The sequence below is a fragment of the Erithacus rubecula genome, assembly GCF_903797595.1.
Source record: "Erithacus rubecula genome assembly, contig: SUPER_Z_unloc_1, whole genome shotgun sequence".
NCBI lineage: Eukaryota > Metazoa > Chordata > Aves > Passeriformes > Muscicapidae > Erithacus > Erithacus rubecula.
Genome location: NW_027635590.1, coordinates 3,038,172 through 3,064,170, shown reverse-complemented (window position 1 = coordinate 3,064,170; position 25,999 = coordinate 3,038,172).

The following is a 25,999-nucleotide window of genomic DNA, read 5'->3' as shown; positions in this document are numbered from 1 at the left end:
CTACTAGGAGGTGACAATTAGGTGACCCACAGGCTTTCTCTTTTTCAGGCAAAACAAATCAAATTTCTTCAGCTCTTCCTCATAGAAGAGGCTCTTCATTCTCTGATCATTTTAGTGCTCCTCCTCTGGACTTACTCCAGGTGTTCATGTCCTTTGCATGATGGGGATCCCAGAGCTGCATGCAGCATTCCAGATGGTGCCTCACAAGAGCAGAGGAGCAGAATCACCTCCCTCAACCCTGATCATGTAGAAAGAAAATAAGGAAGGTAAAAGCTCAGTTAGAACTCAGTCTGGCCACTTCTGTAAAGGGTAATATATAGTTCTTTTATAAATATGTTAACATCAAAAGAAGAGCCATGTAAAACCTCCATTCTTCATCCAAAGTGTGAAGGAATATGGTCGTCAACAAACACAGGTTGGTCATGCCTGAGCAACCTGATCTCCTTTTATGAACAGGAGACCTGACTGCTGGATGAGTAATGGACTTCAGCAAAGCCTTTGACACCATCTCCCATGGCATTTTCCTGGAAAAGCTGGCAGCACACAGCTTGGAGAGGTGCACTCTCTGCTGGGTTAAAAACTGTCCCCGTGCAGTGCTATGGGCTGGGGCAGAGTGCCTGGAGAGATGTGCAGCAGAAAAGGATGTGAGGGTGCTGGTCAACAGGAGCTGAACATGAGCCAGCAGTGTTCCCAGGTGGGCAAGAAGACCAGTGGCATCCTGGCCTCTATCAGCAATACTGTGGCCACCAGACCAGGGCACTGACTGTCCCTCTATCTTCAACACTGGTGAAGTGCTGAACTTGAGGTGAACTACCTCATGTTCTGGGCTCCTCACTACAAGAAGGACATTGAGGGGCTGGAGCATGTCCAGAGAAGGGCAAAGGAGCTGGTGAAGGATCTGGAGCACACATTCTATGAAAAGCAGTTGAGCAAGCTGGAGTTGTTTAGCATGGAGAAAGGAAGGCTCAGGAACAACCTTCTCAGTCTCTACAACTTCCTGAAAGGAGTTTGTAGCCATGTAGGGGCACACTGCCAAGTCATGTCCAGTCTCTGGTCCACCAGCATCCCCAAGTCCTTCTCACAAGGCTTCTCTCAGTGTGCTCATCCCCAGCCTGCATCAGTACTGCAGCATCTTGCCCTTGGTCTTGTTCAACCTCTATTCCCATGGACCCATTTCTTGTACTTGCCCAAGTTCCTCTGGGTGGCATTTCATCCTTCAAGTGTAACCATGACACATCTCAGCTTGGTGTTAGATAACTTATCCATGACTGTGCAGTCCACTTTTTTATGATGCTTTTCTCTAAATATTTCCAATTAAAAAAAAACATTTATTTTACATTCAAAAAAGTTCAGAACATACATATTAATTATAGCTACAGATAGTATTTTTTCCATTGTTTTTGGAGTTTTCTAACTGATATATAATTTGCCAGCCTGCAAAAGCTTCTATATTAAGTCTAAGTATTTTTATTTTCTTTATACTGATTACAAGAAACTTTCAAATAGTGAAATTTCCGAATATTTTGGAGTTAAAAAAAATCAGATTCAATTTTTTACTTATAGCACTTGGTATGAAATTATCACACCTCCTGTCAGATTAATCAGTTTTCCATTCTAGCCAGTGTCCCATTTAGCTTGGGAAAAAAAGTCATACAGTTTTTCTCCTCCAAGAAATTCATTCATACTCAATAAATGCACCTTTTGCCCCCTTCAACTGCCAAAGCTTCAAAAGAAATAACTATATGATTACAGAAGTTGTTTTATGTTCTTTTTAATAAAGAACACTACTAAAATACCTAATTATATTACACTACAAATGTTAGAAACTTGAAGAGTATCATAGAAAAATATCACAAAGAGGGCATTTAGAGAAGAATAAAAATATAATGAATGTAGATGACAGTTTTTAAGTATAGGAATCGATTGCCTACCTCCAGATTGTGTTTATTCTAGCAGAAGATAAATACTAACTACATTTGAGGAATTATTAATTTTCTAGTTATACAAAGCAGGTACACAAGTGAAATATTGCAAGAAAATGAAATGGGTTGTGACACAGAGAGAACAACAACTCTGCTGTTTGCAGGCCACAGGGTTTACAAAATACTTCATTTTATCACACAAATTACTGGCCAAAAATACTCAATCAAGGTGCTACTTGGGTTACATGAAACAGTAATGTGAACATAATGCAGGTCAGCTGCTGAGTTCCATGACAGTAATTTGGAAGAGGGAAGAGGAAAGGGAAAAAATAGGAGGGAGAAAAAAATTCTGTCAAATCAACAATATCACATATCATTCTTAATTTTTTAAAATTGCAACAATATTTTGTTTTTGAAGACAAGTTCTCTTAAGTGTGAATGCCGTAGGTATTTTCAAGACAAGTTGTTCTTTAAGGAGGTCACATATCTCCACTCCAAGAAAAATATTATGTATTAATGTTAAAAAAGATTTTTCTTGTTAATATGATATGGACTTAATATTATATGCTACTAGTTGGTTAAGATGAGGAACTTTGAAGGGTGACAGAAACACATTCTTATGAATAATAAGCATATATTCAGCTCTTTGGAAACAGCTATAGGAGATGAGCTTAAAAAAGATTTTTTCATCTCTGCTTAAGAAAGTTACAGTGGTTGGCGAGATCAATGCAAGCATCTACTCAATGCATACATAATTCCTTGCATTTGAATTTTAGTCCTCAGCAATTACACTGAGATCAAGGGCATTCGATTGAACATAACAGGCTTGTTTTGTTTTGGTATTTTTCCTCTACATAACCTTTCCTCCTAGTTTCACATTTTTGTTTCAGGTCAGTGACATTATTACAGACATCATTCTCGGAGATAAAGTACCAATAGTACAAAGAATATCTGTTCAATGTCATGAGGGAAATCAATTAAAAGGAAAAACATTAAAGCTCTATCAACATAGACGTGCCATCCATTCATCTACCAACTAGTTTATGAATATCTGATTTTGAAAAATGCACAGCACTTAGCTATTAATCCATTATATAGCTTGAGTTTGGATTCATTATTGTTTTTTACCCCAAAGAGATTCTCACTGTAAAAAAAAAAAATTGGAGAAGAAACAACTATTATATTATTGTAGGCAAAATGATATAATGAAATATTATATACAATATACATTTTTAAAAATCATTTTAAGCTTAGAAATAGATACATTTTCCAATTTCTTAATAGATTCAGGCACACAGGGCAAAAAAAAATTTGCAAAAACAAAATTATTGTAGTTGAAAATGAGATTTTAACTTTGAGTGAACCATTTCATATCAGTTTAAAACACTTTTACAAAACTGATGGGTTACCAAGATTTTGAGCTTTAAATTTCTTTAATTCAATAAAGTGGCATGTTGAAAGGGATATAGCTTTTCACAGGAAAAACACTTTCTTGTTTAGCATCCCGTGTTTTACTCTGTTCTTTCAGAACAAATTAGAATTTATTAGCCTTTTTAAAATGTGAATTTTTCTGACTTTCTGTGTTTTCTTCTAAAAAAGGATTTTATAGGAAGAAATTACCATTTCATTGAACTATTGCAGCATTGGCACATCAACTTAATTGTATGCCTCTTTCAGCTAGGATCACTAAAAAGGCTAAGTAAACGTAGTGGCAAGTTACAGTCCTTATAATGATTGATACAAATCCAGTTGCAAAGCCCCCAGAGTGCCTGGAGCAGATGCCTTCCTGTGTAACAGCTCAGCACTAGGGGTTACCTGGCTCTTTCTGGCTCCACTTTTGCTCTCATTTTACCATGATTTAAAACTACTCCTGAAGCTGTAAACTCTTAGGGCTTACAGTTCTTACTGTGTGCTGCATAGCAGAAAAGTTCTGTAACAGTTGAAGGGTTTATCTCTTCTTTTTATCCCAGCAACAGGCAAAGTGGAGTGAGTCGCAGTCTAAAAGTCCAATTTCTTCCCTTTTCTATTATCTGCAAGCCAGCTGACGCTGCAAACTTATACCAACAGTAATCCTGAAACAGGAAGGAATCATCCAGGCATGCTATTGCAAGACTGAAATCTGTACAACTCTGTCTTTTCCTATATTTTTGTGTAATCATCTTGCATTCTTTCAGAAGAGCAGGAAAATTACAGTTTTCTACTGCTATACACACTACTTAAGAGAAGCATTTAGTTTCTAAGATATTCCTCCATGTCTTGGCTTTGCTGAGAGAGCAGTGAATGGCTATACTAGGAGTTCTTGTTAGAGTTATAATTTATAAATTATTTACTTTAGCCTCGTAGGTATTAGAAGCACACAAAAGTCATATTTGGCAATGGGATATGATATACATGCATCATAAGATGAAAGTAATTGTAAACATTGCTTTAAGATAAAGGTTTGCTCTTAATAGACTCCCTGATTTAGTCCTTCCTTTTTCTGAAGTAGAGTTTCACCTATCAGATTTCACTGATGTATAACAGTGATTTCAGCTGAGCGCTCTGGGAAATTCTGTAACCATCTTAGCAAGGAGAGTGAATTTTCAATATAGACAATGCTATCAGAGGTCAACTATCTTCCTACAAATTCCACTTGCAATTTTTCATCTTGCTCTGCTCTCATTTTGTTTTCCAGATATGAAGAATGTATCAAATAAGTAGATCATAATCAACAGCTTCCACTTTTCTAAACTGGCCAGTTTATTAACTCAAAGTCCTGTTCTCCATTTTTTTTTTTTTTTTTTTTTTTTTTTTTTTTTTTTTTTTTTTTTTTAATATCCTGGTTTCTTGCTTTGTCCTCCAATCTTACTTGAAGTACCCCTAGCTGAAACCTGAAGCCTAAGTTTGATACAGCCCAGAGAGGAAATTTCTGGCTAATTTCTACACTGTGAGGAGGAGCAATGAGAACATGCACCAAATAGACTCACACAAGATAGAGAATGGAAAAACACAGAGGCAAGTTAGCAGTAAGAAGACTTAAGAACAAGAATACCAAATTAAACTTGAGCATAAAAAACAAAGACATTGATTACATCATCATACCACAATTTCCATACAACTTTTTGCACTGCTGACAAGTCTATGTGTGGCTTGTCCACATATGCCAACAGTGCTGGACAATTATGATGACATTTGAAAGCACTGCACATATATATCAGATGTCCTTGGTTATGTCTAGCACAGAAGTCAGAAGCTCACTTCAGAGTCATTTCAGTGCTTTAGGTCAACAAGGAATTAGGATCATGGCCTTACTCAGATATCATGTTAAGCATGCTCATAAGCAGTTGTCCCTACCTGCCTGTATGTCAAAACTCTTATGGAAGATTCTCTTAAAACTCTGGAAGAAAAAGAAAATATTAACCCAGAAAATTAGACCCCACTGTTCTAATCAGTTTAATTTTAATAATGGTGTGGAAATTCAGAGTTTCAGATAATGAAGATAGAAGTCACAAAGCTTGTAATTAGAAATACAAAAAAAATAACAAAACTACTGGTTTGTGGCCTTCTGCCATGTTTTGGGAATCAAGAACTCTGGCTTTCATTTTCAGCTTTATGTCAGACCTTCTGCTGCTATTTGGGTAAAATTTTTCATTCCTGGTATAACATTTGAATTTGCAAACCAACAGAATTAAGACACTGTTGGGATTTTTAGGCAGTTTTAATCAGACCAGGTCTTTAATACCATGTGCATGACTCTGGGTGAGCTGAGGCATGTAGAATATAAAGTAGCCAATTTTTGGTCTGAAAGCCATATAGCTCTAAAAGCTTAAAGCTAGAGTTATCTAGAGTAAAGTGCCTCATCTGTTCAGCTGTATAGTTTTCTGACTAGACTGACCAATGTGAGCAAGGGGAGTAACAGGAAAGTCCATGCTGTACCTGAGATTATGCAAATTTCACTTTTGGTGGACATAAGGGAGAAAGGGAATTTTTCTGCTGATGGAAAAAACTAGTCACACAGAAATACCCTAACTGAAATATTTCTACAGCTTTATAACTAAGCGCAATATCACATTCTGCAAACTTACCTATTCAAATGTCAATAGTAAGATCTTCCAAAATTTTTTTCACCCTCTAAAATATGAGTATAGATAGGAAATCATTTTACAAAGAGTGTTGCTCTGTAGTGTAAATGTTGTTGAGGAAATTATGGTTTGTAAAGACATAGTCACTTTTCTGAATTCATGCAGAGAAACTATGGTTACCTCAGAGTCTCACAAGCCCTTGCCTATCTCATTATTCCTAAAACAATAGATTTCCTTATGCTGTTATAATGCCTGGCTCCTTTTTCTTCCTTCACAGTTCTGTAAAATGCAGTCTGGGTAGACATCAGGTTTATACTATGACTATTTTCTTTAATTAAGAAAAGTTATTTCAAACAAAACAAAAAGTAAAATCTAAAAAGAAAACAAAACCAAACAGACAAAAACCCAAACACACAAACCAAAACAAAAACCCAAAGAAAATCCAAAACAAAGACAGAAAACAAAGACCAACCAAACTCATGTTAAGTTCTGATCCAAACATCCTGGTCCATTAGGTGTGTATAGAATGAGGATAGATGTTCACTTCAATCAAATAAACAAGAATAATTTAAATGAACTAATTTTCCCACCTCTTTATAAACACTCAAGCCTCAGTCTTCATTCATGTCTGCCTGCTAACAGCCACTGTGGAGGAGCTGGGCAGTGACACATTTTTCTCCTGTCTCAGGAAGGCACTGACACCAGTTTCTGCCCAGCAGCTTCCAGACCAGAAGGAGTTCTGACAGAAAAGCAGGCATCCACCCTCTCCCCAAACCCCACTCTCATTGTGTTGGCAGGCAGAGCCTCTCACTGTGCATGCCCAGGAGCTGTCAGGGTTAGTCCCAGCCTGACTAAGGCCTGGACTCCTGCTGAGTGTGTCTACACTGCTGGAGAGTCGCGCCAGGCTCTGGCTGGTGCCGAATGGCGCGTTGGTGGCTCTTGGCAGCAGCCCTGCCTGTCCCTGAAGCTGTTGGCTGTGCTTCCCTGGTTGCTGTGGGAATGCAGCTGCTGCCCTGAGCTCTCTCCAGCCTGCTGCAATGTACTGACACCAGGGCCACAGCATCAGGCTGGGCATGTTCCATCTCCTGCAAACCTCCGTCTGACCTTCTTTATCCTGTGTCTACACCAGGTCTGCTTTGGCTGCATGATACAGTGGACAGTAGGAAAACAGACTGTCCCACTCTTGTGTGGGCCTTTTCCAGTGCATCAGGTCCCTGGTGTGGGTGGAAGATGACTTGTTAGACTAAATCAACATACTTACCACAGAGCCATTGCATGCAAGATCTGAACTTCCAGACACCCCCCATCTTATTCCCAAAGGATACAATTCCTCAGGGCAGCAGAGACAGAACACAGGGCTGCTGTGGGTGGCCTCCCACCAGTCATCTGGGTAAGCATTTTCAAAGGCTATCCAGAGACCCTATCCATGACCAGTCTGTGCCTTCTAGGACTCAACAAGGAGGCCATGGTCCAGGAGCTACAGTCCAGCCTGCAGGACCACAGAGCAACATTCTTGCACTGGCCCATGGATTTGATTATGAGCCAGTGCAGTAAAGAGGACCAGAAACATTTGGGCCAAAAGGACACCTCCAATTCCAAAGGAGCAGGAGGACAGTCCCATAGATACCCCCAGACCCTCTACCTCCCTACAGAGGTCTTTAGGTTGTCAGCATGGGCATCTCCAGCAGAAAATTTGGAAGTTTTCCTTCATTCACTCCAGAAATTTAAAAAAATTTGTGTCTTGCTTTCTTGTCCCTCCAGCACACATCAGTATGGTTCAAGTTTCCTTGTAAATGTGAAGTTTCTTCCAGTTTTCTGTTTGCTTTTCATTTGTGATGAGGCAATCCATTGCAGACTCCCACTGCAACATCACATGTGCTTGTCTGCCTCCTCCTCCTCCTGATGCATAAACCATCAGTTGTCTCATTATCCATCTCTGGGCTGAGAGCTCCATATGTACCAGCTGCTTTCACATCAGTTTGAATCCTTCCTCTTCCTCCTCGTATTCCTGTCCTGCCCACGCTGGATCCACCCACAGCAGCACTCCAGTCGTATGAGTTGTCCCACTATATCTCCACGATCCCATTGAAATTGTGACCCTGCAGACACATGTAGACCACAAATTCATCCTTTTTGCTCCCCATGCTGCATCTGTGAGATATGTGAAGAATGAAGAAAGTAGAAAGTAATCTCTAGCTGGCACAAGTCAAGTTAGTTCTGGAAATACAAGGAGAAATGTTTCTTGTCTTCATTGTGCCTCAGAGGCTGCTGGAAATTGAAATGACATCTTCTGAGGTGTCATAAATCCTGAGACTCCTCTGGCATGTTGCAAACTTCATTCACAGAAAGAGTCACTCTCACAAAAGACAGGTAATCTTTTCTTGGAGAGTACCAATAAAGAAAATCTCACTCTAGTGCACATATACTCAGAATGAGAGCATTACTGCATAAGACAACATGCAATTGCACTGTACCTAGTGCTTTATATAATTTCTTGGAACTATGTTGCTATGTTAAACAAATACACATGAACACCATGTGTATAAAATCTTCAGAAAGAAAATAATTATATTTTTTAAAGCACCAATCAAACCATCTCCATCAAAACCTTCCTCTCCACACACTAAACACCTGAAGTAGTTTAGATGGAAAATTACAGCTTTTTTCATTATGTAACACTCCTACAACAACTGGTTCTTCCAGTTCCAAAGGGACCAATTAATGAAGCAACGGCAGTGCTGGAATGTGTACTTTTTCCCATTACCTGAACTATCATCTGGAAATACTGGCCCAGGATGACTACTTCCATATTACTTGTCCATGAGAGAGGTCTTTTCTGTTGTGAGTGGTTTGACTCACAGGATGTCAAACGTATTTTTCTGAGAATGAGAAACTTCTTTGGTGATTCACTGCATAAAAAACGGGGGAGTTCAGAATAAAGCAGATACATAAGAGAGATGCATTTTGCTGGAGGAGAAGAGAAAACAAAAAAGTACCTAAGGGGAGATTGTACATGTCTTCTTCAAGAGTGTCAGTAAAAAGCTCACTAGTGACTTTTTCATTAAACACAGATATTGAAACATTATGTTATATTTATTATGATTACTCTTTTCACATGAGAATTTTCCATGAAAAAAGTTCTGTTGAAAGTGTAAAATTCAAGGACAGAGCACTTTTTATTTGTATTTTTTAGTATTCATCTAATTTTTCAATTTTTCAGTCTTTATTGAAATAGCAATTTAATTAAAAAACAGCAATCTTTATACCAACAGAAAAAAAATTAAACTACATTATCGTATAGAATTATATAGATAGAAGTAGAATATCATTACCACAAAACCTTTTCATCTTGAAAAGATGTCATCATATACTTAAGGGATTTTTAAGAAGAATACTCTTCATTTTCTTTTTGTTTTCTTCTGATTTTTCAACCCATTCACTTAATAAATTGCCACTGGCTGTACACCTGATTGAGATTACCACAATCTTCCAATTCTCCACAGTGTGAATCACCCTTTATTAGCAAATGTACCCTTTGAAGACAGTAAATGTTCAAAGAGCTAAATCCAGGTTTTGCTGGTATTTACTACAATGCTACCTTCCTCACTTAAAAATTCAGAGTGAGGTCTTAAGTTTAAAAGTTGTACTAGGATTGGCTCTGAATAAAACCCACTGGTAAAATAGGTTATCCAGAGAAGCTGTGGATGTCCCATCCCTGGAGGCAGTTACAGCCAGTTGGATGGAGATTTAAGCAGACTGGTCTTGTGGAAGGTCTCCCTGCACATGGCAATGTGGCAAAGAAGTTAGAACTAGAATTAAAGGTTCTGCTTGGTGTTTTCAGGACACTAAATGTTTCCCCAAGTCAAACCTATTTTGCCTGACGGAGATCAACAAAGAGGCAGGATTCTCACTTGCATAACAAAGAGATGAGACCCCCATTTGATGCAAGCATGAAGCTGATTTATTGATTTCACATATCAATATATACACCTTTTCAACTATAGCTAAAAATAGCACAACTACATGATTGGTGTTTCTAAGTAACATTACTTAATCAGGCCTCTGCACAGACCTGTACAGACCAGCACAGGCACATATGGTCTTGAATGATTTAACTGAAAGCACACCACACACACCTTCTGCTTTCCTATTCAAGGCTCTGCCTCGGCTTGCTGGGGCTTGTGGCCAACCAAACCTCGTACATCCACTTCAGCCATGAGCTGAGCCCTACTCTCCAACTACATGGCTGAATTTGCCCGTAACAGTAATTGCTGGATAATCTTATTATTTTTTACCTTGACCCACAACCTTTTTTGGCACATGTTCTCCTGTCTGTGCATTTCAGCAGGGGGAGTGAGGAAATACCTTGGCAGGCTCCTGGCATCTAGACAGAGCTCACCAAACACCAACTCAAATGCTCATACCACAAGACTTCAAAAATTTCCAGAAATTCCTGGTATTTTGGAGTATGCAGTTTGTCATGATTTTTTGACTTTAGATGCAGTGTTTCTTAAATGGATTAGAGACCAGTGCTGCAGTACTAACAGCACACGATACAAACTTACAAAACACACACAGCACATATATATATATTCTGTTCTTTCTCTGTGCCAGTTGCTTCTCTTCAGTAGGAACAGTAAGCACACAAAGGAAGTGCAAAGAAAATAACATTTTTCCTTTGCTTTGTGCATTGAATTATTCATTATGGGCTTTCTGAATTTGTTCCAAATAATTCCTCTGTGCTCCAGCACTTTAAAAGACATTTCTTGGCACCTTAATAAAACTGAACAAAACTTTTAACCTGAAAAAACTTTTATCATGTCTTTAAACATTATTCTTAATTGTACAACTACTTCTGTATCTAAACACCTAAAATCCTTGTCTAAGGAATAGTCGTGGAAGAAAAACAGTAGATAAAGTTTCTTAGACTAGATTAGAGAAGTCAGTAGATTTAGTAGATTTTAATCTCTTTCTCTTTAAATTCTCTGTGGATGAAGGAATTTTATTTCATCCCTAATATGGCCACAGTTAAAAGTAAAAGTATCCACTGCATGGCAGTATGGTATAGATATCTTAAGATCTGCTGAACATGAGATTGTTTAAAGAAGAGGTCCTTCAGGTCCACTACCATCACATTCCTCCTGTAGGTGAACTTGATGAGAAATTAGCAAGTTGAGAAGCTCATGACTGAGGCAGAGCAGTCTTCTTACACAGTTTCCTATGTCTAGGATTATGATAAGCCATTGAAATCTGCCTCCAGTTTCTGTGTTACATTTTCCAGTCCTACTTTGACATTTTTCAGGAGTTAATTATACCAAGGTTTAACCATCCTGTACTAAAAGGAGTATGCAAAATGGATCTGAGAACTACTCATTCCAGTAATAACACTGTCATTGAATGTGAACTTAAAAGTGCATAAAATCAGCACCATGTATTTCCTCTGGAACTATGTTCAGATAGCAGAGACAAACATGAATTATTTTGTACAAAGTATCAATTTCCTGTTCCACTATTATTTCCTACTATCTGATTGCTAGGCAACAACATAAAATACATATCACAGGGTTTCGCACTTAGTATCCCTGACAGATCCCATTCATTGGTTGGATTGGCACATTAGAATCATAGAATCATTGACATTGGAGAAGACCTTTAGGATTATCAAATCCAAACACTAGCCTAAAACCATGTTGCTCTCACTAAACCATGCCCCAAGTGCCACATCTACATCTTTCAAACAGTTTCAGGAGTGGTTATTATACTGCTTCCCTGGGTAACCCGTTTCACTGCTAGACCATCCTTTCACTGAAAAAAAAATTCTTAACCTCCCCTGGTGCAGCTTGAGGCCATTTTTTCTTATTTTGTCACTTGTTACCTGGGAGAACAGACCAATCCCACGTGGCTACAACCTCCCTTCTGGTAATTGTAGGGAGTGATAAGGTCACCCCTGAGCCTTCTTCCACCTACACCCATTTTCTACCATTTCCTTTGTACCCATGGAAAACTCCTGGCAGTGTTTGAATGGTGGATAAATCTCAGGAGGCCCAAAACCAGCCATCAAGCAAAAAGTTGCCTAACACTAATGAAGGAACCAATCTGTCTCATTTACCAGCCTGGGTAGCCATTCACAAGACAGCTTGGAAAGTGCCTCTAAACCTGTAGCTGTGCCAAAGGAATTCTGTTGTTTCTATTCCAGCAGCACAGGCATACATAAGATTTCGTATCACAACAATGTAATTTCTAGAAGGCAAAAAACTGTTTGAACCCATGAAATGCAGATATGATATGACTGATGTTTTTTTTTCACTCCTTTATTACACTTCCTTTTTCACACATTTGTAATCCAGCATTGGGCAAAATAGATAAAGGGTCTGTAGCTGATCCCTTTTTCTTTTTCAGTCACATATCAGAGATCAGTAAAGGTTGCCAGCATCTAGTGAAATTCTTATGCCACTTTTTCAGGTGCTAATGGATGTAGCATCTTACATCAGTTCCCATTTCTGATGCTCGTTAACTCTGACATCTCAGTTCTCTGCTGTAGAAGGTGACTTTGCTGTGTATGACTAGTTGCACTGATTTTACTTAAGACTGTTTTAGAAATGAACTATTGTTTGAATGCTATTATTTTAAGGTAGTATTTTTATGGTATCAATAACATCAATAAGAGTATTGCATTTTTTCTCAACTCAAATTATTTTTGTTTTTTCTTTTTCTTCACAAATTTACATATAAGGAGAAAGATGGAGGCTTTTATCTATACACACATATTTACACAGACACAAGCACATGTATATGCATGCAAATTCTTCTAAATCACAAAGCTTACTTGCAAAATGCAGAAAAAGTTCTAAAATGAAAACACTCTTTCTTAAAAAAAAAGACATAATTCCAAATTTTCAAAACTGGTTTTTTTTTTCCAAATTTTCTCCTGAAGGAAAACCGTTTAAAAAGTGTGTCTAGAGAATGCTAGGATCCAGGAGATAGGGAATATAAACAAATTAAGAAAAAGCAGAGCTTTTGCTCAATCCCTCCACATTTTCCTTGAAGAGCCACATAAGCCTTCTTCATTCTGAAAATATTGTAAAATATTGTTATATGTTCCATAATTTTGTTTGGTTGCATATCATCCTTCCAAGGAAGCCAAACACAACATTTTCAGAGGTAGAAATCAGACACAAAAAGCAGCGCAGGATACTTAATGTCCCTGAATTCCTGCTGATTGAAATTTAATATGCAAATTCTGCCTGGAAACAGAGATGTGTAAATAAATGAAAAATGAAGCTAGATTATGATGACTTATGCTGAAAAATAGAATCTGACCCCTATAGCTTCAAGTTTACAGAGACATCTCTGTAAACTGACTTATCTAAAAACCATTAAGATGTCATTGATTTAGTTTTGCACCCTTTGTGCTGTGAAACGTAATTTCTTTGGTTTTCTTTTTCATGTCCCTAATTGTAGTCTTCACCACGAACGGGTTCTGCTGTTCTTTTCAGGTTCTGATGGCACTTTTGCTAGGTTTCCTCATGGCCTCTGTCCCCTCTACTACCTGGTCTGTTGATGCAGACCTACAGGGTGAACAGGAGTGGTCCTCCTAGTACAAGAAGCCTCCACAACTGACTATCTTCCAGATCACCTCCTACTTCAGCACTGCAGCAGTTGTATTTGGCAGCACACAACTTCCACGCACACAGCCACCCTGCAAACAACAGCACCATCATCCCCACCCTGGTCACAGCAAGGCCCCATGCTGCTAGAGGTCTGCAGCCCCATGCCTTGTGTCCTCCCCTGAGAGCCCCATCCAGGCTGCTCTCTCTGATGTGCCAAGGTATTTTGTCCACTGGATGCTGGGAACAAGGACTGCTAGAGCATCACCACAATTGCTGAGCATTTATACACTGCTTTCAGCACATCTTCTGACTCCATTTTGTAGGAGCAAACTGATACGTCTGCTGTCACCTTCAGTTAAAAATTATTATTCTAAGAGCCTTTTATATCTCAACTACATTCTCTTCAATGCAATTTCTGTGGATCTTTGCTCAGCACTGTAGGTATAATCTGTGCTGTCCTTCATATCTCCTAATACAACTCAGAGTTCTGCACATGAAATCCATCACAATGCACTATTTCCCCACATTATAACATTCTTTAAATGTGTCATTCCATAAAACACATAGTTTTTTCTTTCCTCTAAGAATTTTCTCTTTATTTTATAGGATTAGTATCACATATTGGTTGCTAGTTCTACCATCTCTGTGACAAACCACATAAAATATGTCTCTTTTTGGATCAACTGTGATCCCATCCTAGAAAAATAATTTTAAGGACAAAGACTGCAGACAATTTTCTTAGACTTTTTGTTATTTGAAGTTTGATGTGGTCTCATTGTAATAATCTAGTACAGTTTTTCATTATTTGCATAATTGCAAGTGAACACACTCTTTTCAGGCACTTCTATGGATGGGGTGAAAGGTTTCACAGAGACATCACTGTTTACAAAGCTGTGGATAAAAATATGTATCAGTAGGACTCAGCCCTTCAGTTTGCTGAACTTGAAATTCATTTTAATAAAGAACACATCTATTGCTGACAGTTTTTTAGTTTTCTTATTCCATTCTACGTGCTGTGTAGAAGTGATAATGTTCACCCTAATAAGTATCACACCAAGTGATGATGGAAACAACCTAAAATGTTTTATGACACATGTAGTAGGAAGCCATTTTTCCTACTTTTTTTTTTTCACTTCTCTCTAGTTTGACAAGAAAAAATCCTCTATTTTTTACCCCTTACATACAATTTTTCTGTCTTTATGTGTTCTCCTGATGCTTTTAGAAATTCTACAGTCAGAGATGTGCATGGATTAACACTTAACGTCTTATGTGATTCTGCTGCATTGAAGCATCACTGAGAGACTATAAGCCAGAAATAAAAAGTCCCTGGTAAACCCATCAAGAACTCAATCAACCTGCCAGGTAGCTAATTCAGCCAACTACCACCAAACCCATCTCAGTCTATCTACTGAGTGCTGAGAGACGGTAGGCATTAGGTATTTCAATTATTTCTATGTATACAGTGAGTTTAATATTAATGCTTTTACCATTTTAAGACTGAGACACAGAATCAGTCTCTTATAAGAGTATTCCTATGAAATATTATTTGCAACTGAATTTTGAATTTATTAAATGGACCTTAATAAGAGTATTCAAGGATGATCCTTCACATCACACTGCCTTTCAAAACAAAAAGGTTTAATTCTTCTAGCATTTCACTAATATATTTCTTCAAAGAAAAAGTACTTTTTATTTGCATGATTCAGGAAAGTCCAGGATTTAGGCTAAACCTGACCCTTCAGAAAGCTTCACATACATGATAAGAGACAGAAGATTTATTAAAAATTAATTTCAAGAAATATGTGAGTGTTTGTGTTATTAACTTCTGTAATTTCGAATGTTAATCCTGACAACCTTCATATATGTATTTTTAGGAACCATAGATAATTCTACGTTTTTCTTTAAATGCTGCCATGTCTAGGTTTGCTCTTAGCACACAAACTGTTCTGATTTTAGACAGAGCTGCTAAATCACATTGTCTACAGGATGGTACTTACAACACTGGGATTTATAGCATATTTATAGTGTTTTCTGGCAAACAGGTTGAACAGAAATCAACTCATCCTTATTCAACATAGGTGTAGCAGAGGAACAGAGCTGCCCATTGCTAAAGAATTGTAGATATCAAACATTTTGCCTTTTGTAGTGAGGATTGAGAGAAGGGCTCAAAAACATTGATACTGTTCATGCTTCATTATTCTTCTTGGACATTTTCCAGAAGCAGTTTAAACTTTGGAAAATGCTTATTCTGAGTCAAAGAAGGATGCTTCATGAAGCATGCAAAAATCACTCAACCAGCTTTGGTAAGCATTAGTGTTATTTCATTTACAAGGTGTTATACCTGCAGGATGACAGAGATATTGCAGAGTTTTCTTGTTGAAGCTGGAAGTCAGCCTAATGCAAAACCCTGAAGAGGTAAAATAAAAAATTGTCATGGCTTGGGGAAAAACTGGGTGTTTGAGAATTGCAAAGTGCCCAGCAGAAGACTGGGACGTGTGTAGTGTACCCAGACCCTGAGTCACAGAAATGGAAGGGAGAGCAGCTTTCTCATTACATTTAAAAAGAAGGAAAAGTGAAGATGAGAACTTGGCATGAGGGCAAGGGAAGGCCTGGGGCAGAGACCTGTGATTCACACAGCCCCAAAGGGCAACCCTCATGTTCTGTGCAGGATTTCACTCTGATCCAAAGAAAGTGAGCTGAGTCAGGAATCCCTTCTCCAAGTAGATTTAAGACATGACTTATTAGTGGAATCAGAAACCTTTACAGTCTAAGCAAAGTCTTTGACTGGGACTGCTGAGCCTTCAGAGACCTAACTCCCTCTAAGATATCTTTCCTGCTGAATATGGAGGAAGATAACATTTTCCACTGCGCTGAATACTATGGGAATACATTTATACCACAGTGCATGGACATTACAGTAAAACTGTTGCCATGATGAATGAGGCTCATGACCTCTCTCTCACCATGCTATCCTGAAAATTTCCTTTTTATCACCTTAAAACTCAGGAGCTACATTTACACGTCTCTTCCTATACAGCAAGGCATTCCCTTACAATAACACCTTTAAAAGATATTTTGCTAAGGGCTGTTAACAGCAATAATATTCGATTATTAATACACTACTGATGTAGGTTTTTTTTTAATATATGAAAGCAAAAATAATGTTTTAGCTGAGGTTAGAATAATTTTGAACTAATCTTGGATGCTTTTGTTCCTCTATAGCAGCAGATTCTCAGCTGACAGAGAAGACCTCAACTCATTCAGATGAGCTGCAACAATTTGAACTACCTGGGAGTTTGGCTCATAATTTAAGAAGTCACTGTCTGTAGGAAGGGGCTAATACTTAAACTGAAAGTCAGAAAATTAAGGTTTTTTATTTATTGATACAGCATTTTTACAGCAAAATCAAGAAAATAGTTCACCTCAGCACTAACATGTCAAACTGCAATTCTCCTCTAGGTAATTCCCCTAATGTTCACTAAATTCTAAACAACATGGATGAAGACCTAAAGTCTACAACCTGATGTTGTAGCTTTACATCCACAAATGCTAGCAGCCACAAATCCAATCAATATCTTAAACTTAAATGAACTCATTATGGTGAAATTCTGAACTTTGTCACTTGATAAACTCTTCAAACCTTTCCAACAACAAGAAAGGACAAACTTGTGATGTGTGGGCTGTCTTAGCAAATTTATTTCACTGGATTTAGTTTGGTTCAGATTCAAAAAATCAGTATTTACTGAAGTAATTTTTCAATTCACAGACAAAAAAATTCCAGTTTATCTCTCTATAGCAGTTTTGGGTTGACTCACTTTCTGCTGTGAGATATAGATTAGGAGAAAGAGGGCAAAACAGGCTAAAACTTTAAAGGCTATAAAGAATTTTTTATTAACAAAATTAAAAGAAAAATTATGAGAAAATAACAATAAACCTTCAGAACACTTCTCCTCCCCTGCATATCCTCTTTTTTTTTCCCACTGACAATGTAAAGAGACAAAACTTGAAACTTTCAGTCAGCTTACCATCTCTAAAATAATCTTTCTTCAATCTACTTAGGGAGAGGAGAGTCTATTGCCATGCCATGGAGACTTCTCCACATGAAACAGTTCTCTCATGGCTTTTAATTTTTACAAATAGCAGCCACCTGAAATTTGCAAGCATTAAGTCCCTCCTATGTTCTGAAGCCTTCCTACAGCTACATAGGCTATATCAACTTATTGGGGTACTGTTTTAAGGATGAGCTGTTCTAGCATAAAAACAAGTATTCTCTTCATCCATCTCTTGGAACAGAGGTTATCTTCTATTCCTGGGGTGAAGTTTCTCATCTCTCTCATTGGATCATAGCAGCATCTACTTACTTCAACACTGGTGCCTCGGCTCTCAGTTGCATTAGAATGCTGCATCCCCTAATGCATTTCATGAGTTTTAGGGGAAAAACGAAGTCTGATATAGCAAATATATCTTCACCACAAGCTCACCAAAAAACCAAAAACAAAAACAAAAAAACAAAAAACAACCCCCCCCCCAAAAAAAAATAAGAAAAGCCTAAGACTCTAAGATAAGGCATCTTCTCAATCCCCTTTACAAAGGAAGAGAGGGAATCTTCTGCAGATCACAGACATTTCTCTTGCAGATTTCAGAAACTCACTAAGAGGAAATGGTAGCTAAATGAGGCAGGTATGTCTTCTTTACCTTAAGAAGTTAGATACGGCTGACAACATAGGAAAGCATTTCGTAAAGAAAGTGGTAGCCATCATCTTCCTACAAAAGCCTGGACTGCCTTTCAAGTAATATCAACATTAAAAAACCCTTAAAATGCTGTAATAAAAGTTTTGGTTTTTGTTGTTGCTTGGGAGGAGTGATCAAGAACAAAGGGGCCCAAAGTCTAATTGTTTTTTATGTCTGTCCTTACTCTCAAGCATACAAGTCTTTAATTTGTTACTTGGAGTATAAGAGTAAGAGTACTCTCTAGAGTTTCTTGTACAGTAAGAGGACAAGAAGAAATGGCCCTTAACTGAGAGAGGGGAGATTCCAATTAGATAATAAATAAAAATTAAAAAATTCCCTGTCAGGATTGTCCAGCATTGGAATAGGTTGCCCAGGAAGGTGGAGGAGTCACCAGAGGTGCTCAAGGTACACCTGGATCTGGGTTCAGTGATTTAGGGGTTGCAGTGGCAGTGCCAAGCAGGTGATTGGAATGGGTGACCTTAAAGGTCTCGTCCAACCTTGATGATTCAATATATATTTGCACCAAATTTGAAACACTTTTCTGTCATAATGTAGTTAGAATTTGGTTCATAGACTTTCTCCTCCTACTGCCCAAATTAGATGGTTGTAGGTACTTTAAATGAAATTAAACATTTATTTTACAAGATCCTACAACATTTTCTGTTTGAATCAACCAGCACAGTTTTTTCAGTCTTCTTAATGCAGTAAAGCTTCACAGGTCTAACTGTAATTGTGTTATTTGCTATGCAGCTTTTAAATGTTAAGTGGGATGTGCCAATTGTCCCCTAATGCAGGCTGTGTCATGTATTGAAATAAGTAATTAGTTGTCACTAAATGCAAAAGTTGTCACTGAATGCCTCACAGGTTATTCAGAGTTCACAGTGAACCATGATTAAAAATGCTACGGTATATCAAACATCAATCCTCCAGTCTTCTGCTACTAAACAGAGAGCCAGTAAGAAGACCCCTGTATCAACTGAAAAATGGCTTGCAATGTAATTTGCAGATGGCTTTTTGTTAGGCATACTTATGCTGCTTGGACATCTCTCAGGAACAATTGCACAACAGATCTGTGATCCACTCCCATGTACCTGCAGCAAGCTGTTTCTAATGAAGAGATAAAAAAAACCTCAATAGCTGGGCAGTTAGAGCAAATGACTTTTATTTCTGCTTCCAGATCCCATGTTGATTCATTCTTCTATAAGCTTTTCTTTCAGCTGTGAAATGAGTATCACTGACAAGGTCATTCACAGAGTATACAGATACACTTGTTCTCTGTTAAAACTTGGAGAAATAGGCAGCATAGTTCTTGAGTCGTCCAAGTGAGGTCTGTCAGACATTTGGAAGGGAAGACTATTAGAATTAATTTAATTAGTTAATTCTCATAATACATTACAGAGAGTTTGAAAATGGAAGAGCAGTGTAGCTCTTTCATTAGGATGGACTACATTTTTGGTCACTTCTGTTCAAGACAAATAACAGTTTCACAGTTTGTAGCCAATTAATCTATAAAATTAAAGAATAGTAAGATACACTAGGACTCAGGTAATAATGTACATTTACAGAACTGATGCAAATGTAGACTAACCATTATGATCTCTGTAGCTAAAGAAGTCATGACTTGTTGTCATGGTTTCAGTTCAAAACTTGATGGAAACACCAATTAATGTAGTGGTTTAGATTCACCAATTTCAATATATTCATTTTCTGCTGTCAGATAAGATTAGGAGCAAAATCAAGGCTTAAATCTTAAAGGGTGCAAAGAAAACTTTTATTAACAACATAAAGGAATCACAGAATTCAGAATAAAACCTCCAGACCACTCCTCCTCCCCTCTCCCACACCCTCTTCTCCTTCTCAGCAACCTACAGAAACACTTCAGTTACCAACTTAAGCATAGTCCTTTTCAGGTCCCTCTAGGGAGAGGAGTGTCCCCTTGTCAGGCTGTAGGGACTTTTCCACAAGAGGAAAAAACAGTTCTCTCGTGGCTTCACTCTTCATGAATTGCAGCCACCTGGGGAATCTGCAATCGTGGAGCTCCTCCCATCTCCACAGCCTTCCCAGAGCTGTGATTATGGGCCAGATTAAACTCATGGCATGTTATTTTTAAGGATGATGTTCTTCTTCCCTCTCACTCAAGGGAGGATTGAAGGTCTGCAAGCTTTGTCTGAGCATTCATTGAAAGAGTTAAGATCTCACACAGGGAGTGCAGAGGCTGTGGCCAGGCCATGGTGGAGCTGTGCCAGGATCTCCGAGGCTCAGGCTGTGCTGGGGGGGCTGGCCCGGGCCAGAGCCAGCAGCGGCTGCTGTAAAGGATGGGAGGGATGGCTGGGATGGCAGTCAGCCTCCCCGGGCTCAGCTGACACCCCCTGCCTGTGGCCACCCCTAACTCCCTGACAACATGCCAGCCTCCCACGGGCCCCAGCCTGCCCCCCAGCCCTGTTCCTGCACTCCTGGCAGAAAGGAAAAGGCCTTTCCCGGCTTTGCTCACCTCAAAATGTGAATGCATAGAGGCAGACCAAATCCTTCAAATGGTTTCTCAGGCTGTCAACACCCAACCCAGCCTCCAATTGGTCCCATCAACTCACAGAGAAAGTTCTTAGGGAGAAAACTGTGGATGCCCTCTTCAAAAAAAACCAGCACGCTTGTGTTGATGTCCAGTCCACTTTTCTACCCATAAAACTTCCTTACTGTTCTCACCTCCTAGCTTGTCTGTTTACTCACAGTCTGGACTTCAGTAACCATTCTACCCCATTGCATGCTGAGGTGGTTTTGGACAGGGTAGAGTTAACTTCCTTCACAGAGTTGGGTATGGGGACAAGTTTTGGACTTGTGTCAGCACTGGTCATTAGTGATGTTTAAGTTATTGCTTAGCAGGGTTTACACAGAGCCAAGGCCCTTTTGCTCTTTGCACTGACAAAGCTGGTGAGGAAGTTGTGGGTGCCTGAAAGGATGGGATGGGACACAGCCAGGACTGTTTACCCAAGATGGCCAAAGGGATATTCCAGAGCATCTGGCATCCTGCTCAGTATTTAAAGCTGGGGCAGATAAGGAGGAAGGAGGGGATGTTTCTAGTGGTGGCCTTTGTGTCCCCAATCCACCTTGAGGCATGAGGGGCCCTGCTGTCCTGAAGAAGTGAAGCACCTGCCTCCCCACGGGAAGCAGTGAATGAATTTTTGGGGTATTTTTCTTGTTTGGCATTTGATTCTCTATTACACTGTCTTTATCTCAACCTGTGAGTTTTCCAGCTTTTACCCATCCAATTCCTTCCCAGTCCTGCTGGTACAGTGAGTGCTGTGTGTGATGCTTTGGTGCCAGATAGGGTGAAACACATACATGTCTTGGTTGCTTAGGAATTAGAGATACAATAATGATTGAAGTGAAAACATGTAAAGCAGGTTGAGAGAAGATGTTTCATGTCAGAGTAAGACAGGCTAGATCTTACCACGTTGTTTCACGGAAATAGGGGCAGCAGCTGTCTGACCTGCCCTGAATTACACCAGAAAAATCCTCATTTCCTATGACCAAAAGGCAAAAAACACTATGGCCAAGACTAGATGAAGTTTTCAATTTTTATATCAACATTAAATATGGTTTTATATGGTTCCTTGATTGAATTTCCTTGAGAGATTGAAAAATGTGAAGTACCAAACAAAGATACATGTGGATGTTTTTGTTTCTTTGTTTGTTTGATTGGTTCCTTATTTTGGAGATTACAGGGTTATTAACTTGTTTGAAAAAAGAAGTCTCTAAAATGTTTTCATTTGCCTTTTTTTTCTAATTTAAGCTAAATTTTTAGGGAAAATATACTCTAAAACAGTTTGGTCTTGTCTGTCCAAGACTGTAGAGGAGATATTTATTAATGCCTAGGAGTAGTGAAAAGTGAAAAATAAAAACCTTCTGATGTATGTAAAACAAATACATATGCAATGTCCATTTTAGCTTAAACATCATAGATCCTTTTTTTTTTCTAGTGTATATTCCAACCACCCTACAATATTTAAAGTTAAGTTATCTTCCCATAATTTAAGTTATAAGCAACTTCTGCAATGTTGCTAAAAACTCCTTCTCAGGACCCTAACATTTATAAAAATATGTTCATGCCAGCTAGTGGCTGGTGAATTATTAATGTTTCTGTAAAGAGCTTGTGCTCTCTACATAAATGTGAGTAAATACCTAGACTACCATTTGTTACTGTATATTTTCATATATGATTTCAGGTTTCTGGTCAATTTTTCAACTTTTTTTCTGTAGATACCTGAAAATACAGGTATTTAAAATGTCTCCTTTGTCTTGCATCAATATATTTTTCCATGATAAATGTTTTATAACTATCATCCTTCTAAAGAGATCAGGTGCTTATATTCTGTATGTTTGTGGCAAAAATCTATCTCTTTGGAATAACTGATGCTTATAGTTGCTTCAGATAAATCTCTGCAACTAATGCACTTTCTCTGGGTTAAAACAAAAACAAAAACCAAAAAAAAAAAAAAAACCCAAATAAAAAACAAAAAAAAACAAAAAAAAAACAAAAAACAAAGGGAGACAAAAAATCCCAGAAAATTTATTTTAAGGATGCTGATCTCGAAATTAGAATATGGGCAGTTTTTTTATTTTAAAATGCAGTGCAGGAGACTCAAAGGAATGAAATGTGAACCTTTATGTTGCTTAATGGCAAAGAAGACATTTTCAGTCTTTAGGCAAAGCCTGCCTTCTTCAATACACAATTAGCAAGTAAAACTATTTTCCATTGTTATAGCTGACACGTTTCCTCTCAATGAGTCCTGTCTAAGGACAGAAAATCTGCATTTTATGTGTATATCACAATGAGGGATAAACATCACCTTTTTATTCAAGCAGAGACATGGAATGAATTACTTCAAAAATTATCAGCATTTTCCAAAGAAGGGATTTATATGAATATTAGAGAGGTAGAAACCCCAGGATATTTCAAACACATTATCAAGCTATTAGTTTCTTTCCTTAATAGAGTTTGGAGTTTGTTTTCTGAGTTTCTTTTTTCCTGTCATAGCCAGGTTAAGGTGAAATCACAGTATTTATTTAAATCCAGAGATTTTTTCATCTCATAATTAGTACCACAGTTCACAGAGTGTCTATGCTTGGTTTTATAAATCTATATTTAACTAATTAAATATAGGGCCAAAATAATTTTTAAAAAATGGTAATCTGGTTCCTTTTAATGGTTGTGGAGTACAGCAGAAAGGTGCTATGGATTTAGTTTCCTAAAAATTTTTCTTAATGCCTTACTTCCCTCAGAAGTGCACAGTGACAGAAAGAGAAGCAGAACTCTATATAGAAACTTTGAAAAAATAAGGCACTGAAGAAATTTTTTAGTTAAAATCAATTTATAACAGTCCAATTTCAGTCCTCATAGTTAAAATCTATAAAACTGTGGGGTTTTTTTATCCTTCTTTCCACAACTTTGTTACTGTCTCTGAAAACTAAACACCTACATACATGCTTGGTGTGCCACAAATCCCAGCTGTCCACAATGTCTTTCTCCAAGCTGTAACAGGTCAATTGGCTCTGCACTGGCTTAATATCTATTTATCAGGCAGACAGAGATGTGGCAAAGTGTCAGCCTGATCTGTGGCATCAAACACTGGGAACGGACAGAAGGAATCCCCCTGTTCTTGTCAAGGTTAGTTTTTGTCTGCCATGGATGAGCAAGCTGCTCTCACTAATTATTTAAATGATCTCCAAAGCAGAAGGTCATACATTAGTAATGCAAGCACTTCCACATCAGCTTTAAGGAGAGTGAAAATCATGTTTTACAGTAAATGGTGGAGTTAGGCACAGCCTTAAAAGCAAACACAAGCTAGTTTTCAGCAGCCAACCTCTTGTCCACTGAGTATCTTTTTAGAACTATAAAAAATTTATATGGAATGGTCTTTCCAATTTGAGAATGCTTTGTGCTCATTTACACAAATTTCAATGACTGAGCAACATTTAAGGCAGTACAAAATTCTGCTCGAGAAGTTTCATATTAATATATGTACAGCTGAAGAGGACCTTTGACCATTTCAAAATGGTCAAAACTAGTGAAGGAAACACCACAAAAACAAAGGAAACTAGTCTCTAAAACAGCAACAGTTGATTTACAATGTTCCCAGGCAACACTAGGGGAACAGAAAAATACCATATCCATGACTTTGACATAGAAAAATTCTTTTTATTAATTAGGTAATATAACACTCTGGCCTTGTGTTACACAATTGATTGGGTTGAAATGTTCTAAAGTTGGGACAATAATAGGGTGATACCTATAAAGTGGGGTAGCTTAACCACTACAATGTTTGTGAGCTTAACCACTACAAGTGTGTGAGTTGGATAATCAGTACTGATAATATGTATTCACATATGACTTCATGTGACTTAATGGTACTGGCAATAGGGAAGTGACATGTATGAGCTATTATTCAAGTAATGTTGCTAGTACCAAGTGCACTGAGGGATACTAAACAGGTCTACAGTACCACTTAGAGTATTTTAGCAGGTTTTTTAAGGCATTACTTTAGACATCAGCCAAAAAACTTTGTTCCATTGAACTGAAAAAGCTTGAAAGACTGTAAAGGAGACATGGCACTAGGAAGGAATTGAATGTTGTTTAGACTTGAAAGACTGTTTATTAAACTTGAATGAAGTTTAAGTACTTCTCCTGAGCTGTGGCTGTCCAGAAAAGCATAAAAATTAGAGCTGTTATTTTAACATCAGTGATTGATATTGCAATATCAATCACCAAAATCTAAAAGGTCAAAGCAAATACATATATCATGTAATTTCTGAACAGCTGTGGTGGGTCTAGCACTGGTCAAATTCCAGTGCACCCACTAGAATTATTTACTCATTTCCTGCTGAGAGATAGGGTTAGGAAGAAGGCAAAGGAGGCTCAAACTCTTAAAAGGATGTAAGGAAAAACTTTACTAGCAGAAACTAAAAAGACAAAATTATAAGAATCAGAATAAAACTTTCAGAATACTTCTCCTCCCCCCTACACACTATTTTCTTTCCCACTGACTATGTACAAAAACAATTCAGTCACTTTACCACCTCTAAAGTAGTCATGCTCCAGTTCACTTATAGAGGGTAGTCTGTCTAGTCATACTATGAAGACTTCTCCACAAGAAAACAGCTTTCTCATGGCTTCAATGTCACAGTGAATCGGCCACCTAGGAGAATGGAAATCTGATCACTGTATAAAAGTTCTTCCCCTTGATTTACAGCTTTCCCCACTATTGTTTTTGAGGGCTCACTTTTTAGCTAATGGGGTACACTTTAAAGGATGAACTGTTCAGAAGCAAAGGTTCTCTTTATCTATCTCTAAGATGATCTTCTTCCCTGGGGGCAAAGGGGCTTCATCACCCCTCTCTGTTCACACTCCTCATTACAGCTACTGTGTTAGGGATCACAGCTACTTCAACATCTGCTTACTTTAGCATAAATGCCCTTGCTCATATCTACAATTTGAACACTTCAACCACCCCATACGTTTCAGTGAGTTATAGGGGAAAAAAGAGTCTGGTGTATCAATCACATCTTCACCATTGCCTTAAAGAGAATTTCAGTCCAAGTTAGGGCATCTTCTCATCCTCCCACCTGAGATTTTACTCTTATTTTTTATTGACCTTGATGTCTCCATATTGTTTCTCTGCTG